This window comes from Pipistrellus hanaki (assembly GCF_964339955.1).
Source record: "Pipistrellus hanaki genome assembly, chromosome: 1".
NCBI lineage: Eukaryota > Metazoa > Chordata > Mammalia > Chiroptera > Vespertilionidae > Pipistrellus > Pipistrellus hanaki.
The window spans coordinates 104,159,673-104,168,951 of NC_140503.1; the positions used below are offsets into that span (position 1 = coordinate 104,159,673).

The 9,279-nt window shown below is 40.2% G+C and overlaps 1 pseudogene across 1 annotated transcript; it reads left to right on the top strand.

Moving 5' to 3' along the window:
* Positions 1-947: 947 nt before the first annotated feature.
* LOC311629734 (F-box only protein 33-like) lies at positions 948-4,301 on the top strand (annotated as a pseudogene). The gene has a single exon. The product of its transcript is annotated as an F-box only protein 33-like (transcript).
* Positions 4,302-9,279: the final 4,978 nt, after the last annotated feature.

The window sequence follows — 9,279 nt, forward strand, 5'->3', positions numbered from 1 at the left end:
CAAGGGGCAGACTTAGTGAGCACCAAAGCTCCACTGAAGCAAGTCCTACCCCATAAGGGTGTCTCCAGCACAGCAGTTCTTCCATTGTAGACATAGCTGGTCCTCACAGCCTGGAGGTCAATTCCTCCCAGTGATACCAATAGCAACCAAGGTTTAAGGGGTGCACCAAGAGTGTCCACCTCAGGTGATTGGGCAGGCTGTGCCACTGGGCCCTATAGGACACATAGCATATAAGGCCACTCTATCAACACAGGAAGCAGCCAAAATGCAAAGACAAAGAAATAAGTCACAAATAAAAGAAATGGAGGAAAGCAAACTACTGGATATAGAGTTCAAAGCCACAGTTATAAGGTTATTCAAGAATCTTCTAGAAACCTCCAAGGAACTTAGTAAGACCTTTAAGGATCTTAGTGAGAATGCCAAAAAGAAAAAAAAAATGGAAAGGACCAATCAGAAATTAAGCATACACTGACTGAAGTAAAAAATAATATACAGAAATTCAACAGTAGACTAGAGGATCCCAAAAGTCAAATAAAAAATTTGAAATACAAAGAAGCAAAAAAACACCCAAAGGGAAGAGCAAAAAGAAAAAAAAATCCAAAAATCTGAAGATAGTGTAAGGAGCCTCTGGGACAACTTCAAATATACCAACATCCAAATTACGGAGGTGCCAGAAGAAGAGACAGAGCAAGATACTGAAAATCTATTTGAAGAAATAACGACTGAAAACTTCCCCCACCTGGTGAAAGAAATAGACTTACAAGTCCAAGAAGCGCACAGAACCCTAAACAATAGGAATTCAAAGAGAACCACACCAAGACATATCATAATTAAAATGCCAAGGACAAAAGACAAAGAGAGAATCTTAAAAGCAGCAAGACAAAAACACCCATACAACTGATTTCTCAACAGAAACTATTCAGGCCAGAAGGGAGTGGCAAGAAATATTCAAAGTGAAGAATAGCAAGAACCTACAACCAAAATTACACTACCCAGAAAAGCTATCATTTAGAATTGAAGGTCAGATAAAGAACTTCACAAACAAGAAAAAGCTAAAGGAGTTCATCATTACCAAACCAGTATTATATGAAATGCTGAAGGGTATTATTTAAGAAGAGAAAGAAAAAGAAAAAGGTAAAGATAAAAATTATGAACAACAGCCCTAACCGGTTTGGCTCTGTGGAGTCCCAGGTTCTATTCTGGTCAAGGGCATGTGCCTTGGTTGGCGGGCCAGGCGATGGGGGCGGCGCGGACTCCGGGACTGGTGGGGAAGAGGTCGAGGCCTTGCACTCTCCACCCACTGGCTGGAGGTGCTGTGCACCTACTTGGAGCTGGTGCTGTGCGTCCGGAACAACAGGAACCTCCAGAAGTTTAGCCTTTTTGGAGACATAAGTATTCTCCAACAGCAAGGAAATTTGTCAAATACATACCTCAGCAAGGTGGACCCTGATGGCAAAAAAATCAAGCAGATTCAGCAGCTGTTTGAAGAAATACTGAGTAATAGTAGGCAACTGAAATGGCTGTCCTGTAGGTTTATGCTGGAAATAGTAATCCAACATCACTGTCTTCTCTCTCAAACTCTATTGCCAACACCATGGAGCACCTAAGTTTACTGGACAACAATATTGCTGGTAACAGCACCCTTATCACTACAGTGGAACTAGAGAAATTTGTGAATCTGCGCTCACTTGCCCTGGATTTCTGCGACTTTACAGCTGAGATAGCAAGAGTCTTGAGTGATAGCAACCATGTGCCTTTGCAGTGACTGTCTCTCCTGGTCCACAATGTTTCTGTGATGCACAAGTCTCTGGACCGCATGCCAAATGATGAGAACTGGAAAGCCTTGTCACGTAGGAGCCCCAGCCTCCAGGTCTATATAATGGCATTTGATATTAAGAGTGAAGATATATTAAAGATTCTGAAACCCAGTATACCTCTAGAGAGGATTCATTTTGACAGCTACATCACTTGTGTTTTGGGAGCTATTGTTGATCTTATACCTAGGCAGTATGACAAGTTCCTCGTTTCATATTAATGAATGATGTGATTGATACATCTGATTTTCCAGATCTTAGTGATAGTCTAAATGAAGATCCATTGGTGTTATTAGCATGGAGGTGCACAAAGCTCTCTCTTCTGGCAATTCATGGTTACACAGTGTGGGCACACAGCCTCATTGCCATTGCTCGTCTTCGTGGCTCTAATCTAAAAGTACTTGAAGTCACTGAAGAAAGCATTGATTTTGACCAAAGTGAACTGGCCGACCAGGATGTGGATCCAGTGCATAACCTTATTGAGCAGGTATCCCTGGGCCTGGGTCAACCTTGGCACGCAGTCATGGACATCAAATCACTCAGTGTCTTCACTGAACCAAATCGTCGTTTTTACAGAGATGCAAAGCTTTAGTGAAGATATTTAGCTTTTTTTAAAATGTACAATTCCTGTGGTTACATATGCAAGTAGGGTCCTATTATGTTTTTGTTTCAGTAGTGTGAATTAATCCCTTTGTGCTGTGTTTAATAAGTATTAGCTTCATAGAATTATATATGTATATTCTACTTCTTGATTAAAGAACATAGTTGGGTATTGGATTAGAAGTTCAAAATGACAATGTGTAGGGCTTTCATGATTAATAGACTTGTTACAAAACCTTAAAGATACACAACCGAAGGTTGTCTGAGGTTGCTGGCTAACTTTATTTTTCACTGAGTTACTCTGCCTTTGATTATTTTATTTTTTGAATGTCAGAGCTGAATTCGGGAGCCAAAATATTTTTATACATATATAGATACGTATCCATAGCATGGTGGATTTGCATGCAATATACTGCATTCACGCATTCTAATAGCATTTCATTAATTCTTATTTGAAATGGAAGAGAGGATAATGTCCCAAATTAGTTATCTTTAACAGAAAAGCCAAGATTTTAACTTTCATTACATATATAAAATTGATTATCACCAGTTACCATTATGAATTTTGTATAATACTAGGTTAGAATCTTGCTTAACCCTTTTTTTAAAAATGCATTTACATAAACAAGTACTCAAATTGTTAGATTTTTAGAAACTATATCTGACATGATTTTATTCATCAATTATATTACACACTCAAGTTAGCTTTTAAGCCCAGATTTCAAGTAGTGGAGGAAGAAAGAAACTATATTCCAGGTAAAAGCTAAAAGAAAATTAAAAAACAGAATTGTAAACACACATGCTTGCAAGCAAACATTAGTCGTGAAATCCCTATTAACAAGTCACTGGATTTTTCTCTGTCAGAGCGCATGTCAGCTGCCAAAGAATAGACTTAACTGAAGAAGTGCCCACATGCTGGCAGGGGTAGGCCCATTCTGGCCAGCCAGATTCTGCTAGATATTTAAGGTCAAATTTCAACCTATGGTACACAGCTGTGCTGTGGCTCAGTCAGCAACCTCAGAATTCTGAAAAACAAAACACAAAAAAATAAAAAATAAATAAAAAACATGCACCTGTTTCACTGTGAATAGTGAATGTAAAGGAAGAGGAAAAACTGAAAACTTGTACTATCACAGGTATGAGCTGCTATAATATATGAAGAACATTCCATGAAGTATGTTTTAAAACCTTGTTATATCTGAGAGGCTTTAAAAGCCGACTTTCAGGGCAACCGAGGTACAGATGTGGTCTCTGAGACTTCCACCTGACCCCAGTTTTAAGTGGTACAAATGTTGTGCATTTAATGTTAAAGGACAGTCTGCAATAATAAAGTAGCTAACATGGGTGCTCAGCAGTGCTGAGACCTGGCTGCTCTATTGTAAGCTTTGGAAACACAATTTATACAACAGATGTTCAGATATGATTCTATTTATGGAAAAAGTTTATATGTGTTTTACAAATGGTTTTACCATCTTATATTAAAATGATCTTTTGACAGGTGTGCACTGTTTTGTCTCCAGTTGGCACATACCATGCAGATTTTATGTGTACATCAGTAGTGTGAATCCACTGGCACAGTGTGTGTAAATGCCAGATGTGGTGAGGTTTTATCTTATAAATGTGATCAGATAAAATAACTCCTGACAGAAACTGTAAGGAAACCAGCTGAATGTTTGGCCTGATGACTGATGTTATATGGTTTATGTTAAATGTATATTCTTTTAATCAATGAATAAAGCATTAAAAAGTGAAAAAAATAAAAATAAAAATAAAGTGAATAAAAAATCTGATGAACAGAATAAACTGGTGAATATAATAGAATCAGGGGCATAGAAAGGGAGTGGACTGGCAATTCTCAGGAGAGAAGGGGTGTGGTGTGCGGGAAGAGACTGGACAAAAATCTTACACTTATGGGCAAGGACAGTGGGGGGGGGTATGGGCATGGGGTGGGGTGGGAACTGGGTGGAGGGGAGCTATGAGGGATAGAGGAGAGGAACATCTGTAATAATATGAACAATAAAGATTTATTTATTTTTTTATTAATTTTTTACAGAGAGAAAGGGAGAGGGATAGAAAGTCAGAAACACTGATGGGAGAGAAACATTGATCAGCTACCTCCTCTGCACCTCCCACTGGGTATGTGCCACAACCAAGGTACATGCCTTTGAGCAGAATTGAACATGGGACCTTTCAGTCCGCAGGCCAATGCTCTATCCACTGAACCAAACCAGCCAGGGCAAGATTTATTAAGAAGGAAAAAAAAAGAAAGAAAAAAAAGGAAAGAAAAGAAACAAAAAACTGCTATGACCAGGTAGACTCAATTGGTTGGAGCAACGTTCTGTATCCCAAAATGTTGAGGGTTTGATTCCCGGTCAGGGTACATACCTAGATTGCTGGTTTGGTTCCCAGTTTGGGGCACATATGAGAGGCAACGATCAATGTTTCTCTTTCACATATATGTTTCTCTCCTCTCCTCTCCTCTCCTCTTCTCCTCTCTCTCTCTCTCTCTCTCTCTCTCTCTCTCTCTCTCTCTCTCTCTCTCTCTCTCTCTTTCTCTCTCTCTCTCTCTTTTTTTTAAAATATATTTTATTGATATTTTACAGAGAGGAAGGGAGAGAGATAGAGAGCTAGAAACGTCGATGAGAGAGAAACATCGACCAGCTGCCTCTTGCACACCCCCCACTGGGGATGTGCCCGCAACCAAGGTACATGCCCTTGACTGGAATCGAACCTGGGACCCTTCAGTCCGCAGACTGACGCTCTACCACTGAGCCAAACCGGTTTCGGCTCTCTCTCTCTCTCTCTCTCTCTCTCTCTCTCTCTTACATCTCTATCTCATCTAAACATATCTTTAAGTGAGGATTTTTAAAGAAAGGAAGAAAAAATAACCTGTCACAGGTAAGTAATGTGGTAATTGGGCTTTAATATAATTGTCTTTCTCATATATTTCTGACACTTGTCCTATTAGCCTGTCAATATGCTCATCTTCCTCTCCCAGGAAAATAATTTTTTTTCTGTCCTTGTTGGATTGAATCCTTATCAGATTAAGTCCATCTATTCTGCTCAAATTATTCAAATTCTAACCAACGATGTGTAACTTTCTTGTTTTCATGACCCTACTGTACCCTGTCATGACCTTACATGACCCTGTCTTGTTTTTAGGATCCCTACAAAGAGAATGGAAGACCAGCATACTAATAAACTTTTCCATTATCATTGCTACTGGAAATTAACTTTCCAATAGCTGGATCTGCCATAGACAGCCAATCCCAACAGTCCTCCCATCTCAGTTTCAACCTACAGTTTTCAACCTGAATCTAATTCTACTATCAGGGTCTCCCAGGGATTTCAAAAAGGCCAGGCTTTTTTTTTTTTTTTTTAAACCTCCTTCCAGTTCCTGGGGGCTTCCCTTGCACTAATCTCACCCCATTCATCTGGCAGACTAGTAACTGGTCAGTACAGATGCTCTTATGCAAAACCCCGTTGTCATTGTGTTATAGCCAATGAATGTATCAATAATCCTGAATTAAATGATTTTATCCCACCAAAGATATTTTTCTAACAGTGTCTTCTGTAGCAGACTGGTGTTTGTCCACTAGTCTGAATGAGCCAATCAGGTGTCTGGGAGACTAATTTTCTTTTCTTTTCTTTTCTTTTCTTTTCTTTTCTTTTCTTTTCTTTTCTTTTCTTTTTTTAAATATATTTTATTGATTTTCCACAGAGAGGAAGGAAAATGGATAGAGAGCTAGAAATGTTGATGAGAGAGAAACATCGACCAGCTGCCTCCTACACACCCCCTGCTGGGGATGTGCCCACAACCAATGTACAAGCCCTTGACCGGAATTGAACCTGGGACCTTTCAGTCCTCAGACCGATGCTCTATCCACTGAGCCAAACCGGTTTCGGCTTGGAGACTAATTTTCAAAATGACCCTGAGAACACCTGCAGCTATTGGCAAGAAGAAACTAATATTAACTGAAAATCCCTTTACCAGATCCCCACAGCACACAGAGCCCCCACAGTGCCATGGGACGCACTCCTAAAGGGGATCTCTCCCTAACTGCAAGGGAGACACCTCCTGGGCTCTAATCCTACGAGTTGTTGTTTAATAATATATCCCAGCAGGGGTTACTCTTCCTTTGTGGACAACCCCAAAATAGCCTACATTATGATAGCAGACCTTATACCAAGTTGTATCAGCCATTACCTGCTCTAGCCTACTCATGTGTCATCAACACATAATTTCAAGGCCAGTGCACTTTAGATTTTCTTTGCCTCAAGGGATTTCTGTCACTGATCATAATTCCACTCATCTTCAAATAAAAGGGCCATTGGTCTCATTGTATCTGGCACAGAGGCAGCCATCAGCCTAGCAGCCCCCTAGGGAGGATTTACCTATCATGAAGCCACCTTAAGAAATTTAACAGATAGTATAATTGCCCTAGAAAAAAGTACTAATGCCTGCATTCTTTTATTTCTTGTAATTATTTACTCTGTGAGTTACCAACTACTGTCATAGTTACTATCTTGCAGATGGAGAAATAGAGTAGAGATTAGGTAGTTTGCCCTCAAAAACTTACAACAATTTTTCTTGCTAACTTTGTGCTAGATAACAGATTAGACATCAATTACATACTAGCAGCAGAAGGACTGGGAGCAGTCATAAGCACAACCTGCTACTCTTATACTAACTCTTCAAGTCAAGTAGAGGAAGACATAAAAAAAAAAATTATGACCAGGCCCCCTAGCTTCATAACTTTGGAAAGGGAAACCCTTCTACTAACTCAATCTGGGATTCTGTAAAGTCTGCTCTCCTCTCCATTACCTGATTTTTATCCCTCCTTGCTCCTCTAGTAGTTATAGTTCTCCTCATTTTTGAACCATGTCTTTTTTTTTACCTTTTATTTATTTTTTAATCCTCACCCAAGGATATTTTTCCATTTATCTGTCAGAGAGAGTGGAAGAGAGAGAAACATTAATGCTAGAGAAACACATTGATTGGTGCCTCCTGCACGAGTCCCAAACAGGGCCTGGATCGAGGAGTCTGTAACCGAGGTACATGCCCTTGACCAGAATTGGACCCAGGACCCTTTGGTCCACAGGCCAATGTTTTATCCACTGAGCAAAACCGGCTAGGGCTGAACCATGTCTTTTTAACCTTCTTGTCAAAATTTTCACCTCTAGAATACAATTCGAAGATGATGATGCTTCAGGGATTCTGGCCCATCCCTGCCTTAGAAGAATCAGCTAACAGCCTCTCTGTTCCAGTCTTAGATTCCATTCCCCTTTTCTCCCTTAGACTAGTCAAGGAGAGACTTCCATACCCTATGCAGGCAGGAGCCATGACCCTTGTCACTAGGAACAGTTACTGAAAACAGACCCTCCTCCTTCATCACCCCTAAAAGACTTCAGGGATGGAAGTCTCTTGAGGGGTAAATGAAGCAGGTTAGTAAGAAGCTAGGAAAATTCCTTAACAAGTGAAATTGGGAAACTGAGACAGCTGAACAAACTGATCAAGCAATTTATAGCCACTATCTTCCCTAACCAAGTACACTTAGGATCAAATGGTTTACACATTCCAGACCAGGCTGGAGCAGACCCTCCTGCCCCCAGTCCCTTTTTAGTGGCATTCTTTGGAGGCAAAACTGACCATAGAATGACCCTGATCCATCTTTACATTCATTTTGATAAATCAACGTATTGAAAGGCACACCTGGAAAGCTGATGAATATTCTATTGAGATCTTTCCAAGACCAAACCTAAAATTCCCACTTTTAGAAAACAGATAAAACCCCTCAAGGTAAAGAAAGCCACCATCTGCTTTCTCTAAAGCATGCCTGAACCACATCCAGCACAGCCAGGGGTGAACATGAGGAAGGGCAGTGAAGGATTAAAGAAGACATACAAAATAATACAGTTGGAACCAGGTGGGATCACATTGCTTGGATGAGGAAACAGTGGCACAGCCTGTAAGCCCAAGTTTCATTTTATAGTCAGATCACACAAAGAAAAACAAGGGCAGTAGTCAACATATGTACAATGTTCTTGTGAGTTTCAATTCTATTTCATTACTCAAGCCTTGTTTTGGCAGTGCTTGCTGCACCTCCCACAGCCCATTAGCTACCTAGAAACAAGGGAGGACTATAAGTTCAAGCTTAATTGTGTTAGGAGGGCTCTGTCCTCCAAGCTGGGACTTGTATGTGGCTCTGCCACAGGTCAGTCCAAGGATTGACCCTATAGCCGCTCCCTACACATGCGCACATCCCTCTTTTCCTCAGATGTGTATTTTTGCTTTCTTTCTTCTAAAGTCTAAGGGTCTGGACAAAGCTTGCAGCCAGGGAAATACCATGCAGTGACAGCTCATCTTGGGCTTACACTTTGAACCTGTTTCTAAGGACCCTTCTTTTGTCTAACTTTTCAGTAAGCTGAAAAGCAGCTCCACTTAAGCTCATTCTTTGCCTCTTCTGTCTTAAGCTTTTCCTTTGTTACACTGTCCCCAGCTTTAATAAATGTACTCCCCAAATAACCTAGATTCAAATTACAAAATCATTCCTGCATGCATTCAAGAAGCCACACATTCCAGACCATGCTAGGGTTGATACACCTCAGTACTTGTCCCTTTCTGGTGACAAGGTTACACCCCTAACCTTGGTATTGTCAACTGTATGAAATTGCAGGTATTAAGACTCTATATCCTACAAAACAGCATTTTCTTATGGCTCAACCAACTTTCTAATTTCATCTTCATCACAGCAGCACCATTAAATAGTTATATTTTTCCCACTTTACAGATGAGAAAACTAAGATTCAGAAATGAGGTTGAATAGTCAATGAATACTGAAACCAAGCTTTAAACCTGGTTGAT